Raw genomic sequence first — 16,238 nt, 5'->3', positions numbered from 1 at the left:
CACTTGACCTGTGTCAATTCCTTTAACCCTCATGATGATCCTGCTGCTTCTGCTGCTGCTGCTAAGTCGCTTCAGTCGTGTCCGACTCTGTGCGACCTCATAGATGGCAGCCCACCAGGCTCCCCCATCCCTGGGATTCTCCAGGCAAGAACACCGGAGTGGGTTGCCATTTCCTTCTCCAATGCATGAAAGTGAAAGTGAAGTCACTCAGTTGTCCAACTCTTAGCGACCCCATGGACTGCAGCCTACCGAGCCCCTCCATCCATTTTCCAGGCAAGAGTACTGGAGTGGGTTGCCATTACCTTCTCTCATGATGATCCTAGGAGGCAAGTACTAGCACTAGCTCCATTTTACAGGTGAGGAGACTGAGGCACAAATAAGTTCATGTACTAGCGCAAGATCACATCTAATGAGGACCCAAAGTGGGGGTTGAATCCAGGCAGTCTGGCCCCAGAGCCTTCATTTTCACCGTGGCAGACACCACATGAGGCATGTGTCATTGTCAGGGTGGAAATGGAAAGGGGCATGTGCCATCATCTTGGAGACCATCTGAAAGCCAGAGGGTAGGATGAAGAGGTGGGAGACCCCTCAAGCCCCCTCCATCTCCGCTTCTCTCCTAGAGGGCCAGACGGAGCTGGGAAATCCACCGCCCAGCCGGCAGGGTGACTGGCGTGTGAAACGTGCCCTGGTCAGAGCGCCTGGGCCGGGTAGGGGAGCGGGCTGCCAGCCATGTGGTCCCCAGCCCACGCACTGTCTGGCTGCCTGGGGGGCGGGATGGGGGGCCCATAAATAGCAGGCCTCTCACCGGGGTTGGGAATAGAAACCCAATCCAAACAGTGTGGTGAGTCGGGGCTTTCCAGAGTGGCCACAACCTCCAGGGGCCTGGAGGCAGCTCTGTGGGCCCCCTTCTCCTCTCGTGTTTCCTAAGGGATCAGGTCATCTTGGGGAGAAAGCCTAGCTGGCCCCAACCCCAGACTCTTTCATAGCTCAGGAAGGAACACTAAGAGGTGTCAGGGACACACAGGTAATTTTTATTGAGCACCTGCTAGGTGCCTGGCGCTGTTTGAAGTGTTTTACATGGGTTATCCCAGTTAACTCGGGCCTACGATTCTACCCATTTTATAGAACAGGAAACTGAGGCACAGAGAGGCAGAGTCGCATGACTTAAGTCACACAATTAGCAAGCAGTGGAGGTACACTGTGCCTCTCACTCCTGGGCCTGGGGTCACAGACCAGTCGCAATGGGTCCTACCCTTGAGATCATCTTGGTCTGGGGGCCCAATAGTCAAGGAGAAGACAGTAATGGCTCAAGGTGTGTGCACCAGTCAGGGCTGGGGCTTTGGAAGTTCCTGGGCTGGTTGGTCTTCCCTGTGGAACTTGAACACCCCCTCCCTGCAGAGCAGAGCCTGAGGATCAACGAGCCCCAGGGGTCCCCAGCGGAACTAACTGGCTGAGTGCCAGCCCAGCTTTGAAGGTGAGACCGCTGTTCCTGGGCCCATTCCATTCTGCAGGGAGGAATAGAGGACGTGTGGGGGTATCCCCAAGGCCAGTGAATCTCAGGGTACATGGAATCTTAAGGAAATAGGTCCTAAGGGTCCCACTCCCTTGCTACCCACTCAGGAGCCCTTCTAGTAGCCTGAAACCCAGAGGGGAAGCTCATGGTCAGCTGTCGATGCCCCTTTGAGGTCTGATGAGGCTTGGATACCATCTCCTGCCACATGGATCCCACCAGCCCTGGGGCTCTGTGAGTCCGCCTGTTCCCAGTAGCTGCTCTTCCCAGGGTCCCTCCTCAAGACACTCATGACACCGGTTTGTTCACCTGGTGGAGGCCTTCAGTTTTCTTCCCCTTCCAGGATTCATCACCAGCAGTCAGCAAAGACAGGGAGAAACCCAGGCAGAAGCCTAACATCTCGGAGTTCTTGGAATGAGGAAGCCTGTGCGCACACAGGGCAAGAGCAGGTGGCAGCTTGTGGCCTGGATTCTGAAGCACAGGTGAAGGCAGCCCGCCTCTCCCCTGGGGGGACACTGGTGGGCTGGGGGGAAGCAAACCCCTGCCATGGCTGCAGGGAACTCCCGGAGGAGAGGCTCTGGGAAGGCACTGGGTGTTTGGGCAGCAGGCGGTCAGCAGCTGGGGGTTGGGGAGGAGGCTGGAGAGGGAAGAAGGCTTTCTTAGAATTGGGCTCGAGGAAGAAGACACAGGCTGGCAGGTGTCCCTCCAACCAAGTGCCTGGCTTGCTCTCCATCCTCTGCAAGGCTGGCTCTCCACCCGGCTGCTCCAAGACATCATCACTCTCATCCAAGGGAGTAGGGTGGGATGGGACCGCCTCTCAGGGCTCCCTGTCCTGTTCCCACATTTCTCTGGGCCCTGTCCCAGCAGTCCAGCCCTTCATGCTTCAGCTGTGCATTGTATGGCCTCCTGGGTCAGGTTGGGCCGAAAGTGGCACAGAGAGCTGGAGATTGGGCTCCTCTCGGCTTTCCAGGTGGTGCTAGTGGTAAAGAACCCACTTGCCAGTGCAGGAGACATAAGAGACATGAATTCAATGCCTGGGTTGGGAAGATCCCCTGGAAGAAGCATGGCAAACCACTCCAGTATTCTTGCCTGGAAAATTCCATGGACAGAGGAGCCTGGCAAGCTATATATAGTTCACAGGTTGCAAAGAATCGGACAAGACTGAATCAACTTAGCACGCATGCCCCATAGACGATGCTTGGCAGATATTATTTTGCAGGAACAAAGGATTCAGAGGATTCAGAAGGCCTTTTGAAAGAAACGGTAGGTGTGGAATTTGATGTCTGCCAAGCTCCTCTGAACTTGGACTTGAATCCACAGTTGAAAGAGAAAGGGCAGTGTTTCCCTTAGGCCTCGGAGTTAAGAGGAAGGAAGTGGGGGGACTTTCCCAGTGGTCCTGCAGTTAAGATTCTGCGCTTCCACTGCAGGGGAACATGGGTTCAATTCCTGGTCCTGGAACTAAGATCCAGAATGTTGCGCAGTGCAGCCAAAAAGTTAATTTAAAAAAAAAAGGAAGGAAGGAAGCGGGCAGCACTGGTTAAGGACAGCAGCCCAGAGAAGGAGGCTGTGCAGAGCCCAAGGCAGGCTGCACAGGGCCACAAGGCACGTGCCCGGGGTCAAACTCTCCAGAAGATGCTATGTTCCCTCTGGCTGCAAGAAAAGCCACAGACTCCAGGGCTCTGTAGACCTTGGCAGCCATGCTCCCCAACCCCAGGGTGCCTGCAATTTAGGGTTTTTGAGTTCAGGTCTTGGTGCCATTCAGTCATTCTGTACGTATTTATCAAGTATCGATGGCATTGATGGAGGACCTGATCCAGCAGTGAACCGAAGGCAAAATCACTGCCACTGTGGAGCTTACATTTTAGTGAAGGGAGACAGGCACAGAATCAGTACAGAAAAGCTACCAAAGATAATGATGATAAAGCAGAGTAAAGGGACTCAATGGACATGAATTTGAGCAAACGCCAGGAGATAGTGGAGGACAGAGGAGCCTGGCATGCTGTACAGTCCATGGGGTCACAAAGAGTCAACACAACTTAGCGACTGAACAACAACAACAAAAGGAATAGAGAAAGCTGGGGGTCTCAGGAGCAGAGACATGAAGTAAGTGAGAGGGAGCCATACAGGGGCTGGGGAAGAACCTGCCAGGCAAAGGGAGCAGCCCGTGCAAGGGCTCTGAGGCTGGAGGTGGCACGGCCGCTTGAAGAACAGCAGAGGCAGCTGGTGGGGCTAGAGGGGGGTCATGAGGGGTAGGAGAGAAGGTTGGGGGCAGTGGGAAACCAGATCAGGTCAAGGCATGGAGACCTATGTGAGGCTCTAGGCTTTTGCCCCCAGTAAGCATGGGAGCCGCTGCAGGGCCCAGAGTTAGCCGTGGGCTAACTGTGTCCGCCAGACTTGCTCTGCTGCTGTGCTGGCGATAGTCTGAGGGGGCGAGAGAGGTGCAGGGAGACCAGGCAGGAACTAAGTGAGTTTGGGTCTGAAACTTCACCTCTCTGACCTGGGAGTAGGGACCTCTTGGAGTCGTGTTGAGTTTTGAATAAAATGGTTCCTGGAAAGGGTTCCACCTGAAACACAGTGATGACTCAACACATCGTGGGTGATAATAGGATATTCTTGTTATCCTTTGTGTGGGGCCCCCTAGAGTCACCCCCAACAGGTGGTCTTCCTGCCTCTCATTCCTGCCTCCTCGGGCCATGGGAGCTTTCTGGGAGGGTCTAGGCTTTTCATAGGAGCCAGGTGCGCAGCGCCTGCAGTGTTCTCCAACATTCCCTCTGATACCCAGGCAGGTGGTTCCCCCAGGGCAACACTAATAGGCCATGGCTTGGTCAGCTGCCGCCAGGCCCGTCAGAGGGGTTCAGGGCTGCCCAGGGTGGGGCAGAGTGGAGCAGGAGGCAGGAGAGAGGTGGCAGATGTGCCTGCGAGGGGTTGGGGGAATGCGTGTGGTTGTCACACTGTCACAGCTTCTCCTGCCTTCCTGACACCAGCACCCTGGGGCAGATCCAGGGCGTCCCGCGCTGGCTGGCAGAGCTGCCTCCCTCCCACGGTGCTCGGGCAGCCAAGCAGCCAGGCTCTTCTCACTGGTTCCTTGATCATGGACGGAGCCACCGTCCTACACAAATATATGACGCTCTGAACCTGGCCGGGGCCTCGCAGATCCCTGAGGTAGCCCTGGCCTTGGACCAGAAGCAGCCTGTGGCTGGTGAGGTGGAAAGGCTGGGGCAAGAACTGGGGAGGGGGACACGCCCTGAGCACTTACTCTGCACTTGCTCCTCACAAGGGCTCTCTCTGGAGGGCACTGTTGGTACCACCCTCAGGACCCCCAGGCTTCCCCAGGGCTCAGTGTAAGGTCGGGGCACCTCCCTCACCTTCTGTAACCTTTCCCTCTGGGTACTCTTCCCTGGGTGACTGCCCCAGGCTACAGGAGCTGCTTCACCTGCAGAGCCAGAAGTACCTGGAAGTTTCTACCCCCAATGTGGCCCTTCGCCAGTGACTAGGGTGCAGGAGTTGAGGTCCCAGCTCCCTTACCTCTAAGGGGACAACCTTGAGAGTCCCCTTGTGGGACAGGCTAGGAGCACCCTCTGCACCCCTGTTGGCCTCTTCCCCTCCTGTCTAACGACCTTTAGTCTCTCACCTGGGTCTCTGGGGAGTATTGCTTTAGGAAATCACTTAGCTGGGATCCCCCATTTTTTTAAATTTATTTACTTTTAATTGAAGGATAAATGCTTTACAATATTGGTTTGATTTTTGCTGCCATACATCAACATATACACAATGGAATACTACTCAGGCATTAAAAAAAGCTTTTTTTTTTTTTCTTTTTGACTGCATTGGGTCTTTGTTGCGGCCCACAGGCTCAGTTGCTCCAAAGCTTGTGGGATCTTAGTTCTCCTGACCAGGGACCAAAACCATATCCCCTGCATCGGAAGGAGAATTCTTAACCACTGGACCACCAGGGAAGTCCCCATCTTAGCATCTGCTCCTGAGAAACTGGATCTGAGATACCTTCTAAGATGACAGCAGTGATTGTCAGAGTAGCAGCTCACATTTACTGAGTGCCTACTGTGTGCAAAATATCATCTTAAGTGTTCTGCCATATTAACCTCACAACAACCTAACGAAGTGGTTATTCCCATTATCCCCATTTCACAGATGAGGAAACAAAGGTACTGTATGCAGAGGATAAGTCAGTTGCCATAGAGTTACTATTGTTGACTTCATACAGTTAAGTGGCAGAGTTAGGATTCTTACTTAATACACATTTCAGTCAGGCATGCACACACACACAGACACTCATAAATGCACACACACATATTTTGATGATTCAGCCTGTAGAGCTCATGGGCTGTGGATCCTGTGCCTGGCAGTGAGCAGACGTTTGGAGGGTGTCCCGTAACACGGTGTGGCTGAAGACCCAGGGCAGGCACCCCATCAAGCCATGATTTGTTTGTCCCTATGGGCTCAACAAGGGCCACCTCGGGGCTATTTCTTGTCCAATCCTTCTCTCACATTCAAGAGGGCTGGGCACAGGCAGGCCATCGGGTGAGGGCAGCCTGTGGGCCTACAGATGCGTGACCACTGTTTGGCTCACCCCACGCTCATAAAAAGTCCACTGATTAAATACGCGGATTACCTCAGGCCTAAAGGTGGGACCACAAACCAGTGAGGCTCCACAGAGCCAGATTTCTGGTGGAGAAAACCAAATACGCACATACGTATGCATATTAAATTGAATCAACAAAAAAGACCGTTCCTAGTAACTTTTGAACAAACAAAATCCTAATCAAATCCAGAACCATGAGCTCTAGGGGCCTCCACCCTAGGCCGCTCAGCTTGCCAGAAGCCACAGGGGCCCCCAACAGGCAGCATGGAGACGCTAACCTCTAAAAGTACAGATGACCTGGGATGGGGTCTTGAGGAGGCCCGGGGAGCCTCTTGACCATGAGGACTCCAGCAGAAGGGAGTGTCCAGCAAAGGACAGCTGCATCTCACAACCTCAATTGAACAGCCGAGCACTCTGCCTGCACCAGCTCAGCCCTATCCCTTCTGGGGCCTCCACCTCAGTCCAGCTGGTCACTCGGGTCACCGCCGCAGCCAAGGAGGTCTTCCGTCACCTCATACACCCGAGTCCAAGCCCTTTCAGCCCAGCCACGCCCACCAGGCTGATTCTGGGGAGAATGTTGTTCCGTGGCTGGGTCCCTGCTGCCGCCTCCCACCGCCTCCCCAAAGGGGCTTCCCCTGCACATTTTGAGCGGCCCTCCTCATCCCATGGAGGACGTCAATGTACCCTTTTTCACAAGCCCATTTCAGAAGCGAAGCTATTGAGACGATTCATTACCAGGCTGGGCAGCTGCTGCCGGCTGACTCCCTCCCCTCTGGTCTCCATCCTTCCCTGGGGTGGGACGCTAGCCTGGGTGGGAGCCCCCGCTCCTCCTCTCAGAGTTTTCCGCAGGGGCAAGACTGACAGGGCCTCGTGGTTTCTAGTGATGTCCCAGCCATAGTGTCCTCTGAGCAGCATGCCAGCCACGGCATCAGCTAGAGAGGCTGGGGGTGCCCGCTGTCCAGAGAGGGGCAGCTGCATCTCCTCAGGGCTCCAGATGATTTCAAGGGCCCTGCTCCCTGTCACTCTGATCCCCCTTTCCAGGGCAGCCAGTAGAGAAGAGGGCACCTATGCCCAGTGCAGTGCCAGTCAGACAGCGGGCTAGCAACAGATGTGACTGCATAAACAGGCAGGTAGCCTCTTCCCACTTATGACACCAGCCCCTCAGGAAAGCAGTTCCACCAGAGCTTCCAGGGCAGGGGAACCACCTGTGCTCTTGGCCCATCACAAAGCCCTCTCCTCCCCTACTTTCGTGCCCCCCACGCCCAACTAGCCTCTGCCTGTGATTGCTCTTGATTCACTGTCACCTCAACCCATTCTTTGCTCCTCATTTTCCCTCTCACTCCCCATTCCTCTGTCTCCCTTCTATCCACTCAGCAGACATCTTCCACATTCCTATGCTGTGCTGGCCTGGGGGAACAGGACCAATATGCCTTGGTCCCTTCCCCAGGAAAGCAAGTGGCAACAGTCACCATACGCTGGAGCTGAAGGGCTGGGTAGAGGTGTCTGGCAGAGGCTCCAGAGACCCCGTCCTGCCCACAAAGGGGAGAGGTCTTCTCAGAGGAAGGCCATTGAGATGAGTCTTGAAAACCATGTTGGGGCTTATGAGATGGAGAAGGCAAGGGTGGGGGAGGATGTTGTTACTAGAAAGAACAGCTCTGAGAAGGACTGGAGACTAGATAGAGTATGGCCTGTAGAGTCACACCAGGGTCCCCTTCCCCTCCTCCCACCCGAGATCCACCCCTCTTTCCTTTTGCCCTGACTTCTAGCAGAATAGCTCTCAAGTCAAGGTAGGTAAGAAGGCATGGGATTGGGCTGTCTGGAGTCAGTGACTGGCTCCACTAACTATAGGGGGCGCTGCCAGTCTCTCTAACCAGACTCCCAACCCCCTCTCTAGCTGCATCTGCTGGGAGTAGCTTAGTAGCACTGTTACTTGTAGTTCTGGCAGGATGTCCCGCCGTTGTCCCCATGCTCCTGGCTACAGGGAAGGTCTGGAACCAGAGATGGCCACTCACAGAATCCCATCCCCTTGGCCAGAATGATAGGTACCGGGATAAGCATATAATCCAAGATCTCCTCCGGATTTCACATACAACCACTAGGACAGACAGATGCTCTGTATGCCTCAGTAATAGGGTAGTGGTGGAAATTAAGGTAATAATAATACACGTGCTTTACAGTGTTTCATTCAATGACTCCCAAAGTGCTTGGTGAATAAGTGAATGTTACCTTTTGTTTCTATTTTCTTTTTCCTTGCCAGCCACACACCCCAGACTGCCAGACTAGTCAGGTCCCTCGTGATCCAACCGGGGGACTCTGGGGCCTGGAGTCAGAGGCTGTGACTTCCTCCCTCCCTAAGTCTCCCCACTCCTGAACACCATTCTCACCCCCTCTGCTCAGCTCTGGGGTGAGAGGTGGCTTTCCCATAATGATGGGTGAGTGTGACTCTTTCCTGGGCAAACGGGAGCGCAGAAGACCCTCAAACCCTCCATAGTCTGGCTTTGTTGTGGCTGAGCCGGAGGGGCAGTGGTGCCTTAGCCTGCTATAAGGACAGTGGCCTGGTGCAGCCCTGGGGCCTCCCAGCTCACAGCCTCCCCCATGGTCTCCTCCCACCCCTGCTGGAAGCCCTGGCTTCTGCAGGCTCCTTCTGTGTCCCTGCCCTGCCACAGCCTGGCACACGAGCCACCACAGGCCATGCCAGGCCTCTGGGGTCATTCTACCCAAACCACCACATGTTTCGGAGTAACCTCTGCTGTTCCCGTGGGAGTGGGACAACCAGGAAAAGGCCTCGAAAACCAACCTGGAAGGCTTTTCAAACAGAAGAGTGTGATTTCCTTCAGGGGAGGGATGGGAAGGGGAAAAAATACCCCCCACGGTCCTCCTGGGCTCCGAGAGCTTCAGTCACCGTCTTGGGTGCATTTAGTGGTTTGGCAACTCTGGGTGTGTTTTAAAATCTGCTGTCCAGGCAGAGAGACAAAGGAGGCTGGTATGGGGCCAGGGGAGACCTCAGAGGACAGGGGTATTCATCTTGTTAAAAATAGCCCACCCCGTTGCTATTTCTATGGAGCTTGGCAAACAGAGCTGTATGATTTTCCCTTTTTTCAGCCACGCTTTGCTTGGACCATCTGATAAAAATAGTAGATAACAAGCTCAAAAAAAGCTGGGATATTTTTATATGTAAGCCCCACTTGGAGTGGGCCTGAAGTAGAGTGGCCAGGGAGCATTGCGGGGGCTGGGGAGGAATGGATGAGAAGGGGAGAAGCCTGGGTAGTTGGGTGGGGGCAGCGCCCGTGGCCACAGAGGACCAGGGAAGGAGGGGGGTGGAGGTGCGGGCAGAACACACTCAGCCCAGGGAGGAGACAGGGGAAGCAATGAGATGCTTTCTCCTGTGTCCACACTCAGGGTCAACAAACAGAAGCTAGGCCCTCCTGACCCACCGTGGACTTTGCAGTTTCCCAGGCCATGTTGGCCCCAGCCCTGACCTTCAGCCCTGTTCCCACCACCGTCCCCAACTCGGGGAGCCAGGGCTGGATCGGAAGCAGGCACTGGGCATCCCACTGGGCACTGGGCTGGATTAGCAGCGCCAGAGCTTATGGCAGAAAGAAGAACCTTCTGGAAGGATCTCTGAGGCCTGGGGTCATATGAAGGCCCAGCAGGGGCTGCTTACACTAGGGGAGGCTCCAGGGAAGGGGGGAATGGCCATTAGCCATTAGCCCCAGGAAGGGGCTTGAAGATCTCATGCAGGTCAGCCTCCATGGCCAGGGGCAGAGGCCTCCTCCCCTTTAAGCTAGAGATGAGGGCAGGCCCCCAGATCATACACCACTTCCAGAGTTGAGGGTTGCAGGACTATGGATGAACTCTTAGTGGATGAACTCTTAGTAATGTCAGCCCTTGGGCGTAAGAGCCTGGAGACGCCCATAGGCAGAAGTTGTGTTTTCACCATCAGACTCTCACTTTCCCGAAGAAATGCTCTTTGTGGGAGGAACAATTTTTAAGCCCAGGCCCTGGTACACAGCAGACATCAGTATTTTGAATAAACAGATAGGAGGGTGAGTCAATGGGAGGGTGCAGCAGGGGTAGACCAAGGCTTCAGGCTTCTAGGCCGATGTCCCCCAGGGAGGGCAAATGTCCCCAGTTGCTCCCCAGAGCCATCCCTTGTCTAGGATAGCTATCGCCTGTCCAGAGCCAGAGGGTCAGTCCTGAAGGCACTGCAGCCATCAGTACCCACCCCAGACTCGAGTTTCCTCTTTAGGTTCTTTCCCCCATCATTACCTCTGACAGTCATCCCCAAGGGTCACGGGCTTGCCAGGGAGCACTGTGGGCTGTGGGCTCCCCACTACCCCCTCCCTCTTCATTGTCTTGGGCGATGTTGATTTTGCAGGAGTGGCTGCCCGCCCGTGGTGGCGGGATGTTTGGCCCATTGACTGGCAGGGCTGATTTTTCAGCTGAAACTTCAGCGTAAGTAAAAGGCAAACAAATAAACAGGAGACCGAAGGACATTTCCTTCCAGGGCCATGGGAACCGGGACAGGCAATGGGAGGACAGTGCCCAGCTGAGCCCTGAGGCTGTCTCCCCAGATCCAGCTGGCCTCTTGGATCTCCTTGAGTTTCTGGGCTCAGTTAATTCTGCCTTGAATATGTGGCTCCCAGAGCAGTGTTTCCCAGGGGTTAATTATGACTAAGAGGGACTTCCCTGGTGGTCCAGAATTTAAGAATCCTCCTACCAATGCAGAGGTCACGGGTTCCATCACTGGTCTGGGAAGACATGCCAGGGTGCAACTAAGCCTGTGTACCACAACTACTGAAGCCCACGGCCCTAGTGTCCGTGCTCCACAACAAGAGAAGCCTCTTCAATGAGAAGCCCTCGTACCAAAACAAAGAGCAGCCCTCGCTCACTGCAACTAGAGAAGGCCCATGCTCTAGCAGAGATCCAGTGAAGCTAAAGATAAATAAACAAAATATTTAAAAGTGACTAAGAGTTGGCCGAAGGATTGATGCTTTTGAACTGTGGTGCTGGAGAAGACTCTTGAGAGTCCCTTGGACTGCAAGGAGATCCAACCAGTCCATCCTAAAGGAAATCAGTCTTGAATATTCATTGGAAGGACTGATGCTGAAGCTGAAACTCCAATACTTTGGCCACCTGATGCAAAGAACTGACTCATTGGAAAAGACCCTGATGCTGGGGAAGATTGAAGGCAGGAGAGAAAGGGAAAGACAGAGGATAAGATGGTTGGATGGCATCACCGACTTGATGGACATGAGTTTGAGCAAGCTCCAGGAGTTGGTGATGGACAGGGAAGCCTGGCCTGCTGCAGTCCATGGGGTCACAAAGAGTCAGACATGACTGAGCAACTGAACTGAACTGAAGAGCTGGCATTGAGTGAGTATCAAATACGTGCCAGGCACTATACCATGTCTTGTGTAGGTGAGTAACAAGTGAATAGCTGAGTATTATTATCAAACTTGTTTTCCAGATAGAAAATAGAGGCTCAGAGAGGTTAAGTAATCTGTCCAGGTGCACAAGCTAGAAAGTAGCAGAGCAGGGAATCTAACCACTTTCTGTCCACTACTCACGTGGTCACTGCTACACCCTATTCGAGCCACCATCATCTCCCACCTGGTCTGCTTCTACCCTCCCTTGTCCCTTATAGTCAGTTCTCCACACGTCAGCCAGAGTGAGCCTGTTATACTTAGCTCAGACCATGTCCTTCCTCTGCTCACCTCACTCACGACTGTACTATGACCAACAAGGTCCCTCGTGAACTGCCTTCCTGCTACCTCCCTGACCTCAGTCCCTCCAGTTGCCCTCTCCCTCTACTCCAGCCTCCCTGCCTTTATTATTCCTTTAGAATAAGCATCCGCCTGCCTCAGGGCCTTTGCACTTACTGCTTCTAATGCCTAAAATGCTCTTCCCCATATATCCATACAATTCTCTCCCTCAGGTCTCTGCTCAAATGTCCCCTTTTCAGAGAAAACTTAACCTGCCCTTCCTACATAAAATAGGCTCCCATCCCACTCTCCACCCCCTTTACCCTGCTTTATGTTTCTTTGGAGCAATTATGGCTATTGATGTGTATGCAAGCACACGTACAAAGTTGCTTCAGTCGTGTCTGACTCTGTGCAACCCCCTGGACTGTAGCCCACTGGCCAGACTCCTCTGTCCATGGGATTCTCCAGGCAAGAATACTGGAGTGGGTTGCCATGCCCTACTCTGGGGGATCTTCCCAACCCAGGGATTGAACCCTTGTCTCTGGCACCTACCTGCATTGGTAGGCAGGTTCTTTACCACTAGTGCCACCTGGGAAGCCCCCTATTGATGTGTATACCCACGTTTATCTTTTTTTTCTTCTGCTATCTTCACCCACCAGAATGTGAGCTCCAGGGAGGAGGGGTTTTTAATCTGTTTTGTTCATTGCCATATCCCCAGAGCCTAGAATGATGTCTGGCACATAGTAGGTGCTTAATAGCTGTTGAACAGATGAATTAAAGAAAGAACAAGCTACGACTTCCCTGGTGGTCCAGTAGCTAAGACTCTGCACTCCCAATGTTTGGGCCTGGGTTCGATCCCGTGTCAGGGAATTAGATTCTGCATGCCGCAGTTAAGAGTTTGCCTGCCACAATGAAAGATCCTGCATTCTGCAGCTAAGACATGGCACTGCCAAACAGATAAGTAAATGATTTAAAAAAAAAAAAAAAGTACGTACAATCTAGAGTTGCAGGTTTTCTGTGTTGTCCCCACCTCTGTGCTTGCTCTCCTCAAATTCTCCTTGTGGGCTCGGGCTGTGGCAGCCTCTTCCTGCAGATTAGGGGGCCCTCAGGCTGAGGACTGACTGTAGTTCCTGTTTATCCCACTCTCTATTCCCATTGGCATGCTGCACCCCTCCCTCAGCAGCCTAGAGCCCTAAGCACACAGAGGGTGACCGAGAAAAGTCTGTGGAACCATAGGGTTTTGCATACCTGGCTTATTCCCTTGCTGAGGAGAGGAATGGAATCCGTTCTAGTTTTTCTGAATGGTCATCCAGCAATGACCGGCTGGGCCCCACTCTGGAAGCACTGCTTTGGACTCAGCACGGATGCACAGGGCTGTGCTGTCTTGTCCACGTGCGTGGAGTTCACCGGTTCGGGCTGCCCTGTTCACCCTCGCCGGCACCCCACGTGGCAGGACAGGCCCTTGCTCTTGCCTGCCACGGCCTAGAGTCCATCTCCTCCCCTAGTCCTCCCTAGCAAGACAGGCCTGCTCTCTGCTCAGATTCTACTCCTAGATCCTGGGCAAAGCACTTGGACCCTCGGGACATCGGTCTCCTGGTCTGACAGTGGGGAGCCAAGTACAAGCTTCTGCTCCCTTTTCAGCAAACATAGATTTATACAAAGGATTCCCTCAAGGAATTTTCTCTCTACTTTTACAAAGGGATTCACCACAGATCTCTTTTTTTCTTTTTTGAGAATATTTTAAAATCATTTATTTATTTCTTTAGACTGCACTGGGTCTTTGTTGCTGTGCACAGGCCTTCCCTAGTTGTGGTGAGCAGGGCTACTCTCTAGTTGCAGTGTGCAGGCTTCTCATTGCAGTGGCTTTTCTTGTTGCAGAGCACAGGTTCTAGGGTGCACGGACTTCATAGCTGCAGCTCATGGACTTAGTTGCCCTGCAGCATGTGGAATCCTCCCAGAGCAGGGATCAAACCCATGTCCCCAGCATTGGCAGGTGGATTCTTAACTACTGGACCACCAGCGAAGTCCCATAGATTTCTTAAATAGCCAGTGAACTTATGGCTTGATATATAGGATGCAAGTTACAAAATAAAATTCTGACAGGGGTTGGTTTCCAGACCTTGGTGCTGGCCACAGCTGTTTCTGCCCTCCTGGCAGGTCTCTGGGGGGACCATGTGGAGAAGGCCAGTGTATTAACAGGAGAACTGTGGCAGGTTCTTTGTGTGGAATTAAGGTGACCTGGCCCTTCTCAGACCACCTGTCTGTCCCTGGGGGCTGCGGAGCGCTATCTGGTTCGGGTGTGCTTGGGCATTGCTAGGCATCTCAAGACTGGGGGAATGGAAGTTGACAGTGCTGGGCTGAGGACAGCATGGCTTAGCGGGAGGGGTTTCTCCTGGACCCTGGGAAAGGCGTGCCTCCAGTAACCCTGGCTTCTCTCCTGGAACTCCCTGGACAGCAACAGATCAGGCCTCCTGTCTGTGAAAAGGAAGGAGGTCTTTTGGTGTAAGTAAGGTCTGACACTTTGGATGTGCCTCTTGGCTTCTTCATCGAGCAAGCGTTTATAGAGTGCCAATGTGCCAGAGTGGAGAAGGCAATGGCACCCCACTCCAGTACTCATGCCTGGAAAATCCCATAGACAGAGGAGCCTGGTAGGCTGCAGTCCATGGGGTTGCGAAGAGTCGGACATGACTGAGCAACTTCACTTTCACCTTTCACTTTCATGCATTGGAGAAGGAAATGGCAACCCACTCCAGTGTTCTTGCCTGGAGAATCCCAGGGACGGCAGAGCCTGGTGGGCTGCCATCTATGGGGTCGCACAGAGTCGGACACAACTGAAGTGGCTTAGCAGCAGTAGCAGCAATGTGCCAGAGATGGTACAGAGAGCTGGTGGAGAGCACAGACCCAGCCCTGCCCAGGAGGGACTTACAACCCGTGGAGCAGGCAGAAATCAAGCCCTGGAACAGGACTGGCCCTTGGTGAGGCCATGGGAGGCACACAGGGCAGCTGCCTCAAAGGGCTTTTACAGACTCTGCTCCAGTCTGTGGACTTGACATGCCCATTTCACAGATGAGGAAATGGAGGCCTGTGGAGACTGGTTAATAAACGGCAAAAACAAAACCCAAACTATCTCTTCTGGCTCCAGGCTGATGTTCCTACTACCACTCCTTAAAGTTATTTTGCTAGAGCCCTCCTTCTCCTTCCTGGTTAAATTTGAAACTTATATTTTTAGGAAAGGCAGTAGATTTCCTCTAGGACTTTCGTTTTTCCTCCTGGATTCTTTGTTCCAACAGAAGTCATCCGCAAGAAGATGAGAGGGAGTTAGAAGTTTAAATCTGAGAGAGAAAACACAGCCACCCTCGTAAAGCAGTGTAGAGTAGTGGTTTAGAGTAAGGACTCTGGAGCCAGACCAAGTAGGCTTAGATCCCAGTTCTGCTACTTATTAGCTGGGTGACACTGCTTTACCTGTGTCTCAGTTTTCTCTTCTGTAAAATGGAGTGATAATGGTACACATCTCGGCAGTTAGGGGAACAAGGTCGTGAGGTAAGGATCGCGCAGTTTGCAGCCGCCATTTCTGCCGCCTTCAGTCTCTGGATCCTTTGTAGAGTTTCCAACAGCGCTATGTTGGGACAGAGCATCCGGAGGTTCACAACCTCTGTGGTTCATCGGAGCCACTATAAGGAGGGTCCAGGGAAGAATATACCATTTTCAGTGGAAAACAAGTGGAGGTTACTAGCTATGATGACTTTGTTCTTTGGGTCTGGATTTGCTGCACCTTTCTTTATAGTAAGACACCAACTGCTTAAAAAGTAATCCATGAGACAGATAGGAAGAGGAGCATATTAAGAGGTGCAGTCTCTTAAAAGGATCAAATCCTTATCTCAGCATCCTAGATATGTTTGTAAATAAACTTATGGCATAAATCCTTAAAAAAAAAAAATAGTACCCATCTCCTAGTGTTATGAGATAACCCTTGAGTGAACTGATAAATGCAAGATGCCTAGAACAGTTCAGGGCACAAAGAAAGTATCAGACAAGTATTAACATTATTGAGAAACAGGATTTCTAGCACCATGTCTGGCCCCTGGTAATAAAGACCCCAAATTTTTGCATTAAAAGAACAAAGAAAGGGAGAGAGAAAGAGGGAGAGAAAGAGAAACACTATCATAAACTCCTAGTCATCCTTTAAAACCCATTCAAACATGACCCTTCCTCCAGAACTCTGCTAGCATGTTTGCTCTCCCTGCTTAGAGCTGTCAAAGGAGTTTGTATCTCTCAAGAAAAAGTAGGGAAGGGAAAGAGAATTCACATACTTGAGCACCTATTATACATAGGCACTGCTAGGCCCCTTCTAGCATTCATTTCATTTATTCTTCACAGTGACACTTAGAGATGATATAATTATCCCCTTTTTAAAGGTGAAGAA

The 16,238-nt window shown here is 52.6% G+C and overlaps 1 pseudogene across 1 annotated transcript; it reads left to right on the top strand.

Moving 5' to 3' along the window:
• The first annotated feature begins 15,433 nt into the window (after positions 1 to 15,433).
• LOC145516335 (cytochrome c oxidase subunit 7C, mitochondrial pseudogene) lies at positions 15,434 to 15,752 on the top strand (annotated as a pseudogene). Its single transcript, XR_014061307.1, has one exon. The product of XR_014061307.1 is annotated as a cytochrome c oxidase subunit 7C, mitochondrial pseudogene (transcript).
• The last annotated feature ends 486 nt before the right edge of the window (positions 15,753 to 16,238 follow it).

This window comes from Giraffa tippelskirchi, chromosome 8 (assembly GCF_054371585.1).
Source record: "Giraffa tippelskirchi isolate mGirTip1 chromosome 8, T2T-mGirTip1v1.2.pri, whole genome shotgun sequence".
NCBI lineage: Eukaryota > Metazoa > Chordata > Mammalia > Artiodactyla > Giraffidae > Giraffa > Giraffa tippelskirchi.
The sequence above is the reverse complement of the archived record's forward strand: the minus strand, read 5'-3'. Positions and strand labels throughout refer to the sequence as shown.